At 34.9% G+C, this 20,677-nt stretch overlaps 1 protein-coding gene across 1 annotated transcript in view; it reads left to right on the top strand.

Moving 5' to 3' along the window:
* The window catches only part of LOC108913713 (TWiK family of potassium channels protein 7-like), a 68,642-nt gene that overhangs the window by 36,690 nt on the left and 11,275 nt on the right, over positions 1-20,677 (top strand). The window lies entirely within an intron of this gene.

Raw genomic sequence — 20,677 nt, 5'->3', positions numbered from 1 at the left:
GGAAGATCCTCGGGATCGTCCAGACTAATAATTAGTTAATTTGTTTATAAGGCCATAACTTGTAAACTATTCAACTTACCGATTCCAGATTTCGTGTGAGTTATTAGACAGTGATAAGGAATGAGAGGATGCGATGCCAAAACGTTGTGGTAATAATAACGCAGTTTATAAATGTTTAATTCAAAAGTCATAAATAAACTTCTTCTATTTATAACTTTTGATCTAATCAATATTTTTTGACGCTCGAGGGCTAGTTTTGTCTTTTGAAGACGAAAAAAAAGTACTTACTGTTTTTCTCGTGAAAATTAACGGAAAAAAGTTATAAACGAAAAACGTAAATTTACGTAAAAATTATATAATTAACCACCCTGTAAACAATCTTCCCCCCCCCCATTTCTATGACTGTGTAAACAAATATGTTATTGTACATAATATTTAGCATCTATAGTGATAAATGCAGCTTGCCGGAACAAAAAGTCGCGTCCAACTCTATATTTCCTGGACTATGTTAAGATTAATAATCCTGGAACAAACTCTAGTAGATTAACTTTAACCGCGCAATGTATATGCAGGGTGTTAGGTTTGTAGAACACCCTGTATATACTCGTACCGCGTAGAAAAATTCAGTTTTTACAGCAGAATATCAGCAAAGCAAAAAATTTCCGCGCCAATTCCCTTTGCCTTTAAAAATGTTTCACCGACTGAACGTATCGAACACCGACAAGTCTTAAAGGGCGCGGAAGGGCGCAAACTGATCACCCGGAAGGAAGCACGCGGGATCATCCCCGTCAATTATCCGGTATTTAGTTCGAGACGCGGTGATCGGGTCAGAGGTGTCAGGGACAGATGTTGGGGATGTCGAAATATGCGGAGACCCTTTCTGCGGGCGACGGCCATTGTAGGTAACCTAACAAATAGACTGGTCCGATGGCTATACGTAATCCCGGACAAGGGGCCGCCCGCCCTTTCCCTAATATGATGGTCGGGGGGATCCCCGGGGATGCTACGGATCATTAAACAAATAATTTCTGGGGCGATTCGGGTATTATTCTTGTTCTGCACCGGGACGCGAGTTTCATTAACAGTGTTACCGTTAAAATAACAGGGTGGATTGGAAATTTAAATAGTTCTGTGCGGGAACCGTCAATGTGAATATAATTTAGGATGGTGCTCGTTCTGTTTTGTTCCTGTGGAAAAAATTGTGGAGCAAGGCTCCAAGAACCATGGTGTTACGCTTCAAAATTTAAGAATATTTTTTTATATTTTATTTTGTTTATACAGGGTGTTTCTGAAATAAGTGCGTTCTTTGAAGAGGGTTATAGAGAACACGAAAATGAGCAACTTTTATTAAGCAACTGATGGTCTAAAACATTTTGTGTTCGAAAATGCTGAAATTTATTCAAATCTCGTTTAAAAGTAGGTAAAACAAAAATTAAACGAAGAAACGATTTACTTACCAATAGCTCTACAAAACTGTTCAAATTTATTTTCATGTGCTAATAAACATACTTCTAAACGATGCGCGATGGTCAAAAATATACACATACGTGTCTTGGCATTTGTCAAATATGTTGTTGAAGTTCAGCTGCATAGGTGTTTCGATACACACTTTTTTTCATACACCCCCAAACAAAAAAGTCCAGAGGGTTCATATCCGGACTTCGTGCTGGCCATTTCGCTCTATCTACCTTTCCGGAAAGATGGTATGGAAAAATTCACAAATTGCACGAGAAACAATGGGAGGGGCACCATCATCTTCTAGCAAGTCTGGTAAGACGTTAGTTAAAAACTCTAAATAAACAGCACCATTTAAACGTGCAGGAAACACAATCAGATCGTGTAATCTGTCACCAATAGGATAGAGGAGGGAAAATGGGATAAGTTCTTAATAATAAACGATAACAATAAACTAATAAAAATATACAATCTAGGTAGCGCGTGTGCGGTTCGATTCGAGACTGCATTTTTTCCCTATTTACTGATATCGGTATAGAGATATGTATATTTAATTTCTTTTAATTGTAGGCAACCAATATTACCCCAAATTTAAGAATGCCTAAACCAGCACCTTGTTTGTAAAATCCGGATCTTGTGCTATTTGCCGTCGAAACCACTGACAAAATTCCACATGGGACTGAAAATTATTGTTATGTAATGCCTGAACCCTATGTACATACGTGATATGGGTGTAATAATTGTTCCAATAGTACACGTCACACGGTACTGTTAGATACACCCACTCGTCTGCCAGTGTCGCGGGTACTGCGCCTGCGATCTTCCTCAACGAGGTTTATGATGTTTTCTTCTCTGTCGAAAACATATTGCGGCCGTTCTCGTCCACGACCTTCATATGTCAGGTGGACATTCCCTGTATCGCGTAACCTTTAAACTGCAACTGTTCTACTTTTAGGTCGGTTTTAGGTCGGTTTTAAGTCGGTTAGGTCGGTTTAGGATTAGGTTCTACTTTTAAGTCGTTTAGGTTGTCGTCTGTTACGGTAATGGACCGTATACAAACAAATTTCATTTAAATTGTACTGACATTCTCCGTATATTAACACCATATCTGCTAGTTCTTATACATACTAACCTAGTAACCTACCATCAAATTTACTTGATTGTAGAAGTCACATGGAACGTCAGCCAATTAGAGAAGCGCTTCATGCATGTAGCAAGTTCGAAGTGTTCGTGTGCACGTGCACAAGATGCACAGGGTCGACTTACATTTATGGTTAATTTTCTTAATTAATTTTCTTGAAAACAGGAGCTTTTAGTCCATCAGTTGCTTAATAAATGCTACTCATTTTCGTGCCCTCTTTCACCCTTTCCAAAGATCTCACTTATTTCAGACACACCCTGTATATTACACTAATATGTACTTACTTTTTATATTATTTATATGAGACAGAACCAAAAAAACTGAGGTTTAACGTAACTAGTGGATTCCGAGTCTGATTATTTTACTATTAAGTAGCTTCATTGAGTAATTTGCAAAATTTTTTACATAAAAAACTATTAACTAGTTCATAATTATACGCAGAGGGCTTTCAAAAATTTTAGTATCATCATCTTATGCGCATACGAGACATCGAACACATTTTAACAAATCACTGGTGTACATGAAAAATAAAATCAGGCCCAGCACGGATCCTTGCGGAACTCCACATTAGAGAATATTAGGTTCAGAAAGGATCTTTGCAATTCTAACTCGAAAAGACATNTCGTTTAACCTAAGTAAGTAGTCTCTAGAGTAGGACTGTTTTTTGTCTCAGATTTGTAATTTATTTGTTTGTTAACTCATTTTAGTCATGATGCACAAGAATTTTATTTAGTTTTAATTTCAAAAAGTTTATCTGTTTGTTTTATTTTTCTGCTTTTGAATAAATATGGATTATGCATAGACTTATTCTACACCATTCTTATTTGTTACAATACAAGGTGGACGAGGGTAGTCAGTGTAACCGTGAGCCGTTGAAAAAATAAAATCCCGGGCCGCCTCAAAGTTGCCCATTCGCCCCTGGCTGCATAGGTGTTCGATACACATTTTTTTTCATACACCCCCAAACAAAAAAGTCCAGAGGGCTATTTCGCCCTATCTACCTTTCCGGAAAGATGGTATGGAAAAATTCACAAATTCCACGAGAAACAATGGGAGGGGCACCATCATCTTCTAGCAAGTCTGGTAAGACGTTAGTTAAAAACTAAATACACAGGACCATTTAAAGGTGCAGGAAACACTATCAGATCGAGTAATCTGTCACCAAAAGGATAGGGGAGGGAAAATGGGATAAGTTCTTAATAATAAATGATAACAATAAACTAAATTACTTTAAAAATAGACAATCTAGGTAGCGCGTGTGCGGTTCGATTCGAGACTGCATTTTTTCCCTATTTACTGATATCGGTATAGAGATATGTATATTTAATTTCTTTTAATTGTAGGCAACCAATATTACCCCAAATTTAAGAATGCCTAAACCAGCACCTTGCTTGTAAAATCCGGATCTTGTGCTATTTGACGTCGAAACCACTGACAAAATTCCACATGGGACTGAAAATTATTGTTATTTAATGCCTGAACCCTATGTACATACATGATATGGGTGTAATAATTGTTCCAATAGTACACGTCACACGGTACTGTTAGATACACCCATTTGTCTGCCAATGTCGCGGGTACTGCGCCTGGGATCTTCCTCAACGAGGTTTATGATGTTTTCTTCTCTGTCGAAAACATATTGCGGCCGTTCTCGTCCACGACCTTCATATGTCAGGTGGACATTCCCTGTATCGCGTAACCTTTAAACTGCAACTGTTCTACTTTTAGGTCGGTTTTAGGTCGGTTTTAAGTCGGTTAGGTCGGTTTAGGATTAGGTTCTACTTTTAAGTCGTTTAGGTTGTCGTCTGTTACGGTAATGGACCGTATACAAACAAATTTCATTTAAATTGTACTGACATTCTCCGTATATTAACACCATATCTGCTAGTTCTTATACATACTAACCTAGTAACCTACCATCAAATTTACTTGATTGTAGAAGTCACATGGAACGTCAGCTAATTAGAGAAGCGCTTAATGCATGTAACAAGTTCGAAGTGTTCGTGTGCACGTGCACAAGATGCACAGGGTCGACTTACATTTATGGTTAATTTTCTTAATTAATTTTCTCGAAAACAGAAGCTTTTAGTCCATCAGTTGCTTAATAAATGCTACTCATTTTCGTGCCCTCTTTCACCCTTTCCAAAGATCTCACTTATTTCAGACACACCCTGTATATTACACTAATATGTACTTACTTTTTATATTATTTATATGAGACAGAACCAAAAAAACTGAGGTTTAACGTAACTAGTGGATTCCGAGTCTGATTATTTTACTATTAAGTAGCTTCATTGAGTAATTTGCAAAATTTTTTACATAAAAAACTATTAACTAGTTCATAATTATACGCAGAGGGCTTTCAAAAATTTTAGTATCATCATCTTATGCGCATACGAGACATCGAACACATTTTAACAAATCACTGGTGTACATGAAAAATAAAATCAGGCCCAGCACGGATCCTTGCGGAACTCCACATTAGAGAATATTAGGTTCAGAAAGGGTGTTTGCAATTCTAACTCGAAAAGTCCTCTTGCTGAAAAATTATATAATGCCATAATATAATTTTGCTAAATTAACATCCGTTGATAATAATTTAAGTTTAATATTATTTTCTTCTAATTTTTTATTAAATCGGTCTAAAGGATTATTATCAATTAAAACAAAATTATTCCTATTCTAATTTAAAAAATTTTCAACTTAAATCAACTTTATGCATTGTGATATCAGCGTCATTAGTTCAGTTAATATTACTAATTTTTTCCCATTACACCTACACTCATAAACATTTTATTTTTAAATGTAAAAGTACAACGTAAAGGGTAAGTGTATAGGGTGCCCCAAAAGTAGGATTTGAATTGTGTGCCGGAAGATTGTGAAACTTTACAAGTACAGAGAGTGTGTAGCTGAGACTGTGCGAAGTTATCTGAAATTTACGGTAGGAACGCCCCGAATGAATCAATTGTGAAAAGATTAGTTGCTAAATTTAATCAAACAGTCACTTCAAAGCACAGAATGCCTCCAACACTAATTTTCCTGGCCTGTACATACATTCTCTCTAAAGAAAAGGCATGCATCACACAGCGCTTTCTTTAAGGGACTTTTCTGGTGCTTAATGTAGACAGTCCCTTAGCTGTAGGACCTCCTACGCCGCGGCGAGTACGGCCCTGGAAAAAACGCCACAACTAGCCGTAGTATACGCTCCGGAAGAGAAACGATCCCGCTCCTCATACATTTCCGGTCTGTTGCATATTTCCGATGCCGGCCAGTAAGAACAGCAGAAGAATAATGAATTCCCCGCTCGGCCCATTATAGGCGCCCGGAGTTCGCGCGAAGTCCGAGCTACTGAAATTGCGAGCCAGAACGGATTGCCGGGCATTAGCTCCAAAACACCAAACTTAATAAAATCGGGCAGGAATGTTTCCTTCTAATGGAATCCGTCCCAGCTTCTCGGCTAGGTTTAATAGATAAAAAGTGTGGGTTTCGCTCTTGCTTCCGTTCTTTTTTTTTAGTCTGGGTAAACTTTTCGTCGCGGGAATCCATGAAATAATGCACTTGTTTTTCCCCAAAATATCTTGTTAATGACGTTGCAGTTCTACGATTAATTTTAAGGTTTCGTTTAGAGAACAAATATTTGGCGTAATTTGTGTATCAGCGAACTTGTGTAAGGAAAAAAAATGTGACGTCACACCACCTAATTGACTGGACCAGACGATTCTTTTCACCATTAGCTTTCTGGTCACACACTCCATCATTTTCTTTAAGGTATTGACAACCGTCATTTGCAATTTCTGTATCTGCAAATAGCAATATATTATTAAATAATTATTATATTATGCTAACATAAATTCACCCCCTTTAGGGTCTGAGTCATTTTTTAATTGAGTTTTAGACTTCCTTAAAATGCAAATATGTGTACCTGAATCTTTATCGTTCTGTAGATCAANGCACCTTCGACCTCGCCTCATCCCGGAATCCATCTTTCAGGCCCTATAGAGGCCATTTTTGGCCCCTGGGGCCAATTCGAGACGTGGAGGGTTATTTCTGAGCTCGGGATCGGATTCAGCGTCAAAAAATACATGGGAATACATATGTCCGACCCACAAGTCCGAACACTTTTTTTTTTGTGGGGCTGTGTTATCAATTAAAACACAATTATTCCTATTCTAATTGAAAAAAATTTCAACTTAAGTCATCTTTATGCATTGTGATATCAGCGTTATTAACTTCAGTTAAAATTACTATTTTTTCCCATTACACCTACACTCATAAACATTTTATTTTCAAATGCAAAAGTACAACGTAAAGGGTAAGTGTCCCAAAAGTAAGGCAGGATTTGAATTGTGTGCCTGGGGATTCTGAAACTTCATTACAAGTACGTAGAGTATGTAGCTGAGACTGTGCGCAAGTTACCTGAAATTTTCGGTAAGAACGCCCCGAATGAAACAATTGTGAAAAGATTAGTTGCTAAATTTAATCAAACAGGTTCGGTTGCAGACAATAAAAAAACAGTCCAACCTGGTACTGACAGTTTAGCCGAAAATATTGCTACGGTGAGTGATACTCAGTGCGAAATTAGGCCGAAAAAGGCAATTTTGCGCTTTATGCTTTCGAGTGACTGATTTTTGGTTTATAAGTAGTTCATGTATACCCTACATGAAGATATACTGTACGTACCATAAATAATGGTTTTTGGTCAATAACTTGTGACCTAATTAATATTTTTTAACGTTTTTGTAGTTTTTTTTTAAATTAATGTATTTTGCTATTTTTCTTTACGACCAAAAGGAACGAGCGATATAAGCGATACGCGATTTTTCCTTATAATTAGTTTTTATTGTTAATAACTAATACCGCACAGCGATTTGAGACTACGGGTACAGTATATCTTCATGTATACTCTTTGAAATACTTATAAAACAAAAATTAGTCCCTTCAAAGCACACAAGGCATCCAACACTAATTTTCCTGGCCTATACATAATCTCTAAAGAAAAGGCATACATCACACAGCGGTTTCTTTAAGGGACTTTTCTGATGCCTACTTTAGACAGACCCTTAACTGCAGGACCTCCTACGCGGCGGCGAGTACGGCCCTGGAAAAAACGCCACAACTAGCCGTAGTATACGCTCCGGAAGAGAAACGATCCCGCTCCTCATACATTTCCGGTCTGTTGCATATTTCCGATGCCGGCCAGTAAGAACAGCAGAAGAATAATGAATTCCCCGCTCGGCCCATTATCGGCGCCCGGAGTTCGCGCGGAGTCCGAGCTACTGAAATTGCGAGCCAGAACAGATTGCCGGGCATTAGCTCCAAAACACCAAACTTAATAAAATCGGGCAGAAATGTTTCCTTCTAATGGAATCCGTCCCAGCTTCTCGGCTAGGTTTAATAGATAAAAAGTGTGGGTTTCGCTCTTGCTTCCGTTCTTTTTTTTTAAGTCTGGGTAAACTTTTCGTCGCGGGAATCCATGAAATAATGCACTTGTTTTTCCCCAAAATATCTTGTTAATGACGTTGCAGTTCTACGATTAATTTTAAGGTTTCGTTTAGAGAACAAATATTTGGCGTAATTTGTGTATCAGCGAACTTGTGTAAGGAAAAAAAATGTGACGTCACACCACCTAATTGACTGGACCAGACGATTCTTTTCACCATTAGCTTTCTGGTCACACACTCCATCATTTTCTTTAAGGTATTGACAACCGTCATTTGCAATTTCTGTATCTGCAAATAGCAATATATTATTAAATAATTATTATATTATGCTAACATAAATTCACCCCCTTTAGGGTCTGAGAGTCATTTTTTAATTGAGTTTTAGACTTCCTTAAAATGCAAATATGTGTACCTGAATCGTTATCGTTCTGTAGATCAAACGTCACATCATCGATTGACTGAGGCAATTGGTCGCCACTAAACCAATTAAAATCATATCTTGCATTCTCATCCNAAATGTAGGTTTATTTTTCACTTAGGCGATATGGCTTGTTTATTGCTAGGAAACGGAATAGGAAAGCAATGCCGTATAAAGGGCGAAATAAGCGGACCTAAATATTATCGCCCGCATTTTGACCCTATTTTGTACCCTTCTTTTCTGCAGGGGTAGAATAGTAAATATGCCTTGTATAAGTGAAGCAAACAAATGAAGGTACAAAGTTTAACATTAATATTTGATATATAACAATAATTTACTTTAAATTAATAACAAAAATCATTTACAACCGTCTTTAAAAACGAAAGTACAATTTGAGAAGGAACCTTTAACAGTAACACCAGAAAAACTACCTAAATTTTCTTTGCCATCGAATAAATTAGTTCATTTTCCCTCACAATCAATTCAGAAAAATCACTATACGACTCCCGCTAATAAACGAGATATTTTGTTCTTGGAAGTTATGCTATCTTCTACATATCCTGATGCTACAGTATCATTCTTCCATTTTCCTTGTCTTTTCAATGTTATCATATCTGCACTTGCATCTACCAGAAGAGTTGCCTATGTATGACGCAAACAATGACCTGTGTACATTTTATCGTCTGCGTAGCCGAAATATTTTGCAATCCTGGACGGTATGCTGCCGAAGGTATTTTTGCCTACTGGTTGCACAGTACATCGACCATTCCAATATGTCAGAAAAAACCGCCNACTATACTGTATTTTTAGGTATAATTGATCACTCTAAAAAGTTTCAGCCTTGTAGGTATAAGGCATTTAAGTATTATTTATTTACATGTTTAAAAAATTGTTACTAACGTTTGCCCCCACATTGGCGCGGTAGACTGCCGTTCCGTTTACTTACGATATCAAAACAACAAAATGAGAAAAAATCAGCTTTGTAGGAATTGGTGCAAAATTTCTATCGCTGCCTCCCGGACTATTTGTCAGTTATTTATTTTTAGTACAGTTTTAGGTTTTTCTCTATTTATTAATACTTTCCCATCTGTAAACTAAAATTTTGTTAAAAGAAGTCTTGGTGTCAAAAAATCAGTTGTGGATTGTTATCAAGTATTTTTGCCAAATCCGTCAAAAAATATTTGGGCTTCATTTGTTCATACTACCGTTTATAACTATGACATAGGACTTTTCCCTGTAAGCTGTCAAACTTGCAGCGATTTCAGCAAGTCCGTAAATGTAGGTTTATTTTTCACTTAGGCGATATGGCTTGTTTATTGCTAGGAAACGGAATAGGAAAGCAATGCCGTATAAAGGGCGAAATAAGCGGACCTAAATATTATCGCCCGCATTTTGACCCTATTTTGTACCCTTATTTTCTGCAGGGGTATAATAGTAAATATGCCTTGTATAAATAAAGCAAACAAATGAAAGTACAAAGTTTATTAACATTAATATTTGATATATAACAATAATTTACTTTAAATTAATAACAAAAATCATTTACAACCGTCCTTAAAAACGAAAGTACAATTTGAGAAGGAACCTTTAACAGTAACACCAGAAAAACTACCTAAATTTTCTTTGCCATCGAATAAATTAGTTCATTTNTTGTTACTAACGTTTGCCCCCACATTGGCGCGGTAGACTGCCGTTCCGTTTACTTACGATATCAAAACAACAAAATGAGAAAAAATCAGCTTTGTAGGAATTGGTGCAAAATTTCTATCGCTGCCTCCCGGACTATTTGTCAGTTATTTATTTTTAGTACAGTTTTAGGTTTTTCTCTATTTATTAATACTTTCCCATCTGTAAACTAAAATTTTGTTAAAAGAAGTCTTGGTGTCAAAAAATCAGTTGTGGATTGTTATCAAGTATTTTTGCCAAATCCGTCAAAAAATATTTGGGCTTCATTTGTTCATACTACCGTTTATAACTATGACATAGGACTTTTCCCTGTAAGCTGTCAAACTTGCAGCGATTTCAGCAAGTCCGTAAATGTAGGTTTATTTTTCACTTAGGCGATATGGCTTGTTTATTGCTAGGAAACGGAATAGGAAAGCAATGCCGTATAAAGGGCGAAATAAGCGGACCTAAATATTATCGCCCGCATTTTGACCCTATTTTGTACCCTTATTTTCTGCAGGGGTATAATAGTAAATATGCCTTGTATAAATAAAGCAAACAAATGAAAGTACAAAGTTTATTAACATTAATATTTGATATATAACAATAATTTACTTTAAATTAATAACAAAAATCATTTACAACCGTCCTTAAAAACGAAAGTACAATTTGAGAAGGAACCTTTAACAGTAACACCAGAAAAACTACCTAAATTTTCTTTGCCATCGAATAAATTAGTTCATTTTCCCTCACAATCAATTCAGAAAAATCCCTATACTCCTGCTAATAAACGAGATATTTTGTTCTTGGAAGTTATTCTATCTTCTACATATCCTGATTCTACAGTCTCACTCTTCCATTTTCCTTGTCCTTTCAATGTTGTCATATCTGCACTTGCATCTACCAGAACAGTTGCCTATGTACGACGCAAACAATGACCTGTGTACATTTTATCGTCTGCGTAACCGAGATATTTTGCAATTCTGTACGGTATGCTGCCGAAGGTATTTTTGCCTACTGGTTGCACAGTACATTGACCATTCCAATATGTCAGAAAAAGCCGCCGTTTTTTAATTTTTTTTGGTCGCAAAGATATATACCGTCTATACAATTGGAGAGTGTGGATTTCATTTTCTTTCACAATAGTAAAAGCTTTTGGTACTCCAGTTTTTGTATCGTTTATTTTTACTACAACAACGATTTCTTTGTCATCCATATCATCAAGACCTTTACCATCTCATCTCTTCTTAATCCTTCAAAAACACCCATTACTAGAACAACCTACAATAACAAAAACCTATTAAGCACATGCAATAATATAGCCAATTATTTCCTATATTACCTTTTCCAAAATATATGTATGAATTGATACTTCCTCTAATAAATTTCAAAATATCCTCTTGTGTCAAATATCTTAGAGATTTTTTTGGAATATATTCTTTCGATATTTGCTTCAAATAAGCCTCTAATCGATGATACTCTCCTATATTTACTTTTCTGCGCACTAATAATGTCGTCTTCAACATTGAATACTTTGTCCACAATGTGTTAGGTCTGAATGATTCTGACTAAAAGATATATGTATAAAAAATGTAAATTATCAAAAATTATAAATATTTCTTTAAAGTGATAAAAGATAATACACACCAGTTCTTGGAAATATCCTATTAATATAGTTTCACTAACATCTGTCTCTGAATTTCTGCTTGTCCAAGTCTCAAAACGTTTATATTCTTTATCATAAAGTAATTTAGATTTCTTAGGCAGTAATTCTTCATTGGCTTTATTGGCTCTAGCAGCAACTATTGCTGAAATATTATCCATTCTGCCTTTTCAATATGTCTCCTCAGAATCAAACATCAAACTATCAAAATCAACAAATATGCGGGTGTCATAGATACATCCTGGATACATCGTTTATATATTGAAATACTGTTTTCGTTTTCATTACTATTTAATTATTAAATTTAAAATAAATATAAAGTCAGATGTCTAAGTAAAAAATAAAACGTTATATTCACCACGGGAGATACTAGGATGAGTATGCCCATAGGCTTCTGTCGCCTGCGGGCATAATCATCCCTGTATCTCCCTTGGCACATAAATAACTATTATGTATTTATATCTAGTAATTGATCGCTTTCAGTTTTTGAACATTTTCTCTGGAATTTCCAGCACATAAAAAGTTTTGGCTTAAAACAATTTTTTAAATATTGTGCTCTTTCATACCAAACTATACAACGTAGATAAAATCGTCAACGCCAGCGTTTCAACATGTCATAACTAACCTTTCGCCGATTTTCTTTTGATTTGAAATCAATATTTCATGCCCTACACATATATTTGATATTTTCTATAAGTTTTTATACCACTCGAGTAGAGAAAAGGAAGATGAAAAACAATAAGGCGATCTGCTTACCGAAATTGGCTATTGCGGTCGGGGAAAACAATCACACTTTTTTTTGTTTATGTGGACGGGAAGTAACTATAAAAAGTAAGGGCAGAGACGACAAACTGGAATCGTCGAAAAAATAGAATTCGGTCGCTGGTTTTGGCTTTACCAGCGTTTCTGGAGAATTTATAGAAGATTTCGTTAAAAAAAAAAACAATATATTCGCGTATATCGCAAAGCACATTTTTTCTGATAGTCTTTTGTAATTTATTTAACGATTTTTTTTGTAGAAAACAAATTATTGCAAATATTCTTCGTTTACAGTGTAAATTATAATTGTATTTTATCTACTCGTAAAATTTTCAATGTAAATTAATTAAGTACAGTGGAAGTCATTTTTCAAGATTATAAATATTTACGGATATATTAATCTTTAAATCCGTCAATTGTTCTTATTCTGCTCTTGTTCACGAATATTTTTAGAAAATTGTCCCTGGTCTTCGTCTTCGATAAATATTCGTGGCCTCGAAGAAATTCTGGACAAATTTAATCATAAGTGAAAGTAAATTGAATGATAACTGAAAGTAAATATAATCATAAGTGAAAGTAATCATAATCATAAGTGAAAGCAATCATAATCATAAGTGAAAGTAAATTTAATCATAATAATTGAAAATTCGAAACAGTACAGTGAAAATTATTTTTAAATATTATAAATATTTACGGAGATATTGATCTTTAAATCCGACCATTGTTCTTGTTCTGTTGTTCAGGAATATTTTTAAAAATTTGTCCCCCGTCTTCGTCTTCGATAATTTTCAAAATATTTGCGACTTTGAAGAAATTTCCGGATAAATTTAATCATAAGTGAAAGTAAATTTGATGATAAGTAAAAGTAAATTTAGTCATATCTGAAAGTAATCATTATCATATGTGAAAGTAAATTTAATCATAAGTGAAAATTCGGGACAGTACAATGAAAATTATTTTTTAATATTATAAATATTTATGGATATATTAATCGTTTAATCTTGTTCTTGTTCTGTTCACGAATACTTTTAAAAAATTGTCCCTCGTCTTCGTCTGATAATTTTCAAAATATTCGCGACTTGGAAGAAATTTCCGAATAAATTTAATCATAAGTGAAAGTAAATTTGATCATAAGTGAAAGTAAATTTAATAAGTAAGTTTAATAAGTGAAAATTCGAGATAGTACCTACAATTAAATTATTTTTTAATATTATAAATATTTACGGAGATATTAATCTTTAAATCCGTCCATTGTTCTTGTTCTAATTCTAGTTCACGAATATTTTTAGAAAATTGTCCCTCTTCTTCGTCTTCGATAATTTTCAAAACAATCCTGATTTTTAAGAAATTTCCGGATAAATTTGGTTATAACTAAGACTAACCATAATGAACATGAACATTCGAAACAGTACAGTGAAATTATTTTTCAAAATTATATTTACGGTAATATTAATCTTTAAATCCGTCCATTGTTCTTATTCTGTTCTTGTTCACGAATATTTTTGGAAAATTGTCCCTCGTCTTCGATAATTTTTAAAATATTCGTGACTGCTAAGAAATTTCCGAATACATTTAATCATAAGTAAAAGTAATCATAATCGTAAGTGAAAGTAAATTTAATCATAAGTGAAAGTAAATTCAATCATAACTGAAGTAAACATAATCATAAGTGAAAGTAAATTTAATCATAAGTGAAAGTAAATTTAATCATAAGTGAAAGTAATCATAATCATAAGCGAATGTAAATTTAATTAGATGTGAAAGTAAATTTGATCCTAAGTGAAAATTCGAGACAATGAAAATAATTTTTCAAGATTATAAATATTTACGGAGCATTAAATCGGTGAATCAGATATCAATCTTTAAATCTGACTATTGCTCTTATTCTGTTCACGAATGTTTTTAGAAAATTGTCCCTCTTCTTCGTCTTCTTCGATAATTTTCTAAACATTCGTGACTGAAAATCTTGAATCTTGACTGAAGCTGTTTGGATGACAGGTACGATGCTATCGAACCATGTAAAGCTCTCTTTGAGTTGCAGTTTTTTTCGGACTCTACGTATGACTTCTTCTTGTAAATTGGAAACATGGGTGAAATTTAAAGCTCGGAGCTTCTCGCATACAATCTGATTTGAATTTACAAGAAACCCTTTAAAACCAAAGTGGTGTAGTACATCGCAACGGTAACGGCAAACACTTCCCGTTTTCTAAAAAAAAGAAAGTGTCCCCGTTCCCTCGTCAAACCTAATAAGACCCAATATTACACGCAAGTCGCCCGCCCCGAATCTAAATGCAAAACAAACGCGCGTCGCATCCCCGCATAGCACGCTCGGATATTCAGGTCTCGCCCCGGACGCGAAAACTTCCAGATTTTTAAATGGAGGACTGCTGCCGGCGCCTCCTCTCTCCCGTTCCCCTAATTGAAAATAGCTGGACTTCCGGACGGCTGTCCAGGCCAGCCGTTGGACCGTGATAACATTTTACACCTCAACGTGGACTTTAGAGGCGAAAAAATGGGGCGGGTGCACGAAAAATGCGGCTTGTCAAACGTAGGGGCACTTTGGGAATCTAGATTCAATGCGCGGAACACGAAGAATGTAAATCATTTGGGAAATGTAGTTTGTCTGTGAAAATTTCAAAATATCTAGATATTAGTATTTCCTTCTTAAGTTGGTTTAATGTTTGATGTTGCTGGTGTGTGTCGCTGTGATGAACTGTATCAATTAAACTTGAATGATGTAGATTATTTAGGATCGAAGCTTTCGTTTAAAGTACCGGATAATAAAACGAAAAAACCGAGATCATTTGTGATCTTATTTGCCACTGTATAGAAAATATGTTGCAAGCTGTCCAGAAAATTTTGAAAGTTGCCGCTTTTTCTTTAAGTATTCAAATGGAAAAAATTGCAGACAAGTAATAGCAATCAGTTTAGTAAAATGCCTCAAATTGTCGCAAAATTTTTAAATTTGCCAAATGCTGGGGCAGATTTAACTGCATTAAAGAGACATGGGGGATGGAAATCTTCGAACGTTGTCGATGGACATACAGGGTGTCCCGAAATTCATGCAACAAATTTTGGTCACAGATTCTTAAGACAAATCTAAGGGACCCGTATTTTTTATTTTTGCCAAGTGGCCCCCTCTTTCGGAGTTACAGCTCCCTGAAGTCCGCCCCTAAGAATAATCTTTTTTTTATATCTCAGAACTCTGTTGTATGAGAATCACTAAATTTGGTACCCAGGGGTTTTATGACATGTGGAATCTAATGGTGCTACGTTTTTTGGCGGGGAACCCCCTTAAGACAATTATTCGTGGGACCTCTTGTCTTTGGAGCCAAAAAAATTTGATCGCATATTTAAATTTCTTAAAAATGATCTGTCCCACTAGGAAGTCATTAAATTTAGAAACTTTTTGTCACTTCATACTTTTTCGTAAAACGCAATGTTTTCGAGAAAAATGTCAAAATGTGATCGAATGCATATCGTGATTCGCCATTTTCCTCAAAGACATTGCGTTTTACAAAACAAATATCAAGAGACAAAAAAGTTTCTAAATTCAATGGCTTTCTAACTAATAATTTTAAAAAATCAAATTTGCGACCAAATTTTTCTGGTTCCAAATTATGTTGAATGAATTTCGGGACACCCTAATGTGAAGTTGTCCCATTTTATCGTTATGTTAAAATCGAAGAAACCGATCCTGTAGGAAAACAACTAACTGTTGTACCTAATCGGTCCTTTTCCTGCGTAAATTTCTTTTAATCCGGCAAATTCCATAATCGCAGAGGCCTTCCTCACGCGAACTTACAAGGGCATTAGTCGAACTCGGTGCAACTCCGGAGATAATCTCTTAATCCTGCTGCAACCCGAGTGGGAGTGTATTTTACACTGGATCCGGTGTTTGGCCGATTGCCCCCACAGTTTTACGTTAAAAGGGATTACTCCAAATACAGTTACTTTCGTATAGGAGGACGAATCGAAATTTTATTACCACAGAGACGAGTTTGAATTTAAATGTTAAATAATATGATCGAGGTATGCTTAGGCGCATGTGGTAGTATGTCACTTGAGAGAAAGACCGACTACATGGAACATATTGGCATGAAAATCCAACTTTCTGTGGTTTTTCTAATAATCCAAAAGTATTGTGGCCTAAATATATTCACACCAATAGTTTTATTACTCGAAACAGGTATAGACCAGGAAAGGAAACATTTTGAAATTTATTAATTACTGGGCGTGATTTTATTGTTGGAAAGTCTTGGGAATGATAATACAAGAGGCGTCTCATCAAATGGGTCATGAAAAAAGTATAACGTCATAGTTTTTTATCAACAAATAGGTCAAAAATTCGTAATTTTTCGTTCAACGCGTTATTGTAAAAAAACTATTAATCTTAGCAAAAATTGTTCAACAGACGATTTGATCTAGAGAAACTCATCTTTAAAATGAGAGTTTATGAGTTAAAATTGCTTTACAAACAAAAAATTTATTGCAAAATTAAACGGTGACACATAACAAGATTTCGAGAAGTCAAGCATGTCAGTCATCTCTCTTTTTAAAAATGGTATGTAATTATTTTGTTGTGTTAATTCAATTTGTGTGTTCATTTATGTAAAATATATTTTTTTTATAATCTGTATACCTTTGCATGAATTTTTCTCGGTTTCTTGAAGTCACTAAACAAAAACCCTTTTAGCAGCGGCAATATGCGGTATCTGTTTTCTCGGTTCGGTCTATTTGATACCACGGCGGTAATCGGGTTACTAATAAAAGGCCGTCGCGGCGCCGTTATATGAATATGTCTCGACACACAAGATACCCTATATGGGATTAATTTTTAAATTCAACTTTTAAATAGAATCTAAAGCGGCACGCTCGTTTTAAATGAATTTGCCCGGATCTCATTACGACCCGACCCGGCTAGGTTGCACTTTTCAAATTTTAAACCGCAATAAAAAGTTTATGGTAGCGACGCGACGCCTCAGCGATACGGGGGTAATTTTAAAAGTTCGGTAACTTTTTGTGATGCGAATTACTTTTTTTATATTTTGTTCGAAAAACAACTATTTTAAAAGGCACAGACTGGGTAAACCCAAAGATGGACTATAAACAAATGACGTAGGCAAAGTTTTTCGTTATCTTCTCTATCTCAAATAAAACTTCCTTTCAAATGATGTCTGATATACAGTGTGTCCCGTATTTCAGGTTAACACCTCTGGAAATGTGAGAAGGCTGTGGAATTTCCGCAAGCCAATTTTTTTACAAATAGTACCCTGAAGGGAGGTTATATTCTACTAATCATTTTATTGATGTCACAAAAGCCTGCCCTATTACGATTTTTTAAAAGGGACGTTTTTCCAAAAAGTAGTATTAGGCATTTTTTTATTAAAAATATAATATTACCAGGCTATTCAACACCAATTAAAATACCCATATTTGTAACAAATTTGAACGGCAAATATCTATTGAGTGTTTATTTAGTGGTGCCAAACTTCGAAAAATCAAACAACTAAAAATTATAATAAACAGGTTAAAGATTGCCATGAATGTGAAAACAAATACCAATCGAACAAAGAAAGAATGCAGGCACTTATAATTACATTAATTAATTATTATTAATTATTTATGTATAAAAATAATAACTTACAAAAAATGTAATGGATTATAAATACTAAGTTCTTAAATAAAAAATTGCCAAACGTTAATCTGAATTAAATTTTAGTTTTCTCCACCAAACCTTCTTCCAATCGAACCCATTTTTCCAAATTCTCTTAAATTTAAAAATAATTTACATAGCCATTGTGGAGTAATTTCTGCACAAGCTTGTCTTATGCAATACATTAGGTTATCCAAATTCCTTGAGTCTGTTTTTGTAAACTTTTTGTTTTATAAAACCCCAAAAGTAAAAGTCCATAGTTCGAGAACACTAAAATTTAATTCAGATTATTTTGAAATTTTTTGTTTAACAACTTAATATTTATAATCCATTACCTACATTTTTTGTACGTTAATTATTATTTTTACTATGTCCGCAATTGAATGTGTTAAATTTATAGTGTCTTGTATTTTTTCTTTGTCCGATTGGTACTTGTTTTCACTTTCATGGCAATCTTTGACCTGCTTATTATAATTTTTAGTTGTCTGATTTTTCGAAGTTTGGCACCACATAAAAAAACACTCAATAGACATTTGTCGTTCGAATTTGGTATATGGGTATTTTAATGGGTGTTGAATAGCCTGGTAATATTATCTTTTTAATAAAAAAAATGCCTAATACTACTTTTCGGGTACTATTTGTAAAAAAATTGCGGAATATCCACAGCCTTCTGTATATTTATAAAAAAAATATTTGTTTCATAAATGGAAAAGAATGTAGGAATTTTATGAAGTACCTAGAACTTGTTTACCACAAAACCGCAACACTTGTCTCGAAAATCATAGAAACAATTGAATATTGGTTTATAAGCTGGTGACAGGACACACATGGTATTGCCGAAAATCTTGGATGAGTAGGAGGCCATAAACATTTTTACGAAGATATTTCAAAAATGTTTCTAAATCTCTCGTCTAAAAAAGTATTATTTTTTTCCTATTTGATATAAAACTTAGAGCTTATGTTACGTGTGAATGCCATAGTGAAATCGGTGGCTCTCGACAAATATTAAAAAAGTATTCATATTTTAAATTTAAATAAACTAATATTTATTCATAATTTTTTCGCAACTTGGTTCTAATAACTAGTTACTTACACCTAACATTACTACATACTCAAATTTATATTTTTTATCATTTTAAAAATGATCCCTTCAGTTTTATCTTGTTCGCTTATTTTGCGCCTTCTCGTGGAGAAACAATCCCCCTCCTGATCAAGGCCGGCTTGTTTTTCCGGAAACGGCCCGATAATACTCGGCCATTTGGCAAGAATAAGATTATTTCCAACATAATTCATTTGGCGGGGGGCAAGCTTTTTTGTTCGGTTCTTTCGGCGACGTCTTGATCGATGGAAGGGCCCCGAGAGTCCAAGAAATTCACTCGCGAATCCATCAAGCTATCGGGGAGGGTTTTTTTGTGGACGTTCTCCAGAATGCGAGCCGGAAAAACGGGTTGGCCGGCTGTTTCTTGCGCGAAACGTCTTCGGGGCTTCTGTGCGGAAAGTCAGTCGTAAAAAAGGCCGGCAACATGTTCACCCCTTTGGAAATTGTATCCGTGCGCCGCTGGAAGCTCGGGCGCCTTCGATTCGCGTGCCAATTAAGGGCAAATTGAATCCAGTTAGTTGTTTTGACGTGGCATTCATCTGAAGGGATGTCAAACAGAACTGAATATATATTAGGGCTCCGCATAGGAACGTAATGAGGACGGATACGGTAAATGGGAGGACGGGAAGGTATTTGATAATCAGACTGAGGGGGATTTATTTGATCCGGTAAGAAAACGAGAAAGTAATTGCGTTTTGCGGTTTATGTTTCAGGCACACGCAGAGGACAGCACGTTATCAAAGTACAGGGCGAAGTAAAAAAGTAAAAGAAAAAAAGATGAAAAAAAGAAAACGACTACGATAATGGTTATGACAAATAGAAGAAGAAGAAGAGGAAGTTTAAGATTACGACCGGAAAGAAAGAAGGTGTCAAGAATTTGGTAATTGCGATGGGAATGAAGGAAAATTGTTAAATATCTGTATAAATATCTACAAGATGTATTAAATTCATTAGAATATAATGTGGTAAATATAATATTTCTCTCATGATTTCTTTGTTTTCTTTCCGAGACGATTCCGAGAACAATTTATTAGTCTGTCATGTTTTATAATTTTAAATTTAAAATACGTTGAAATGGTAAGATTTCCTGATTTAATTCTGTAAAATTTGAGTAGGTACGGACAAATTCCAATAGATGGCGCCACTCCAAAATAAGTCCATCTCGCTGACACTGATCTAACGCTAGTCTACTTAAGTAAGGTACCCACAAGGGTGGGGGTGGGTTTGAATCTACCGCGCGTCTCGACTTCCCAACTAGATTAAAGAGTGATATCTAACAAGAATAAAGTATGAAAAGTTTGCTGTGCAAAAACACAAAGAATTACCTAGGATAATTTAATAGTCTGCCATATTTTATAATTTTAAATTTAAAATACGTTG

Source organism: Anoplophora glabripennis, unplaced genomic scaffold, assembly GCF_000390285.2.
Source record: "Anoplophora glabripennis isolate ALB-LARVAE unplaced genomic scaffold, Agla_2.0 scaffold1110, whole genome shotgun sequence".
Classification (NCBI taxonomy): Eukaryota; Metazoa; Arthropoda; class Insecta; order Coleoptera; family Cerambycidae; genus Anoplophora; species Anoplophora glabripennis.
The sequence above is the reverse complement of the archived record's forward strand: the minus strand, read 5'-3'. Positions and strand labels throughout refer to the sequence as shown.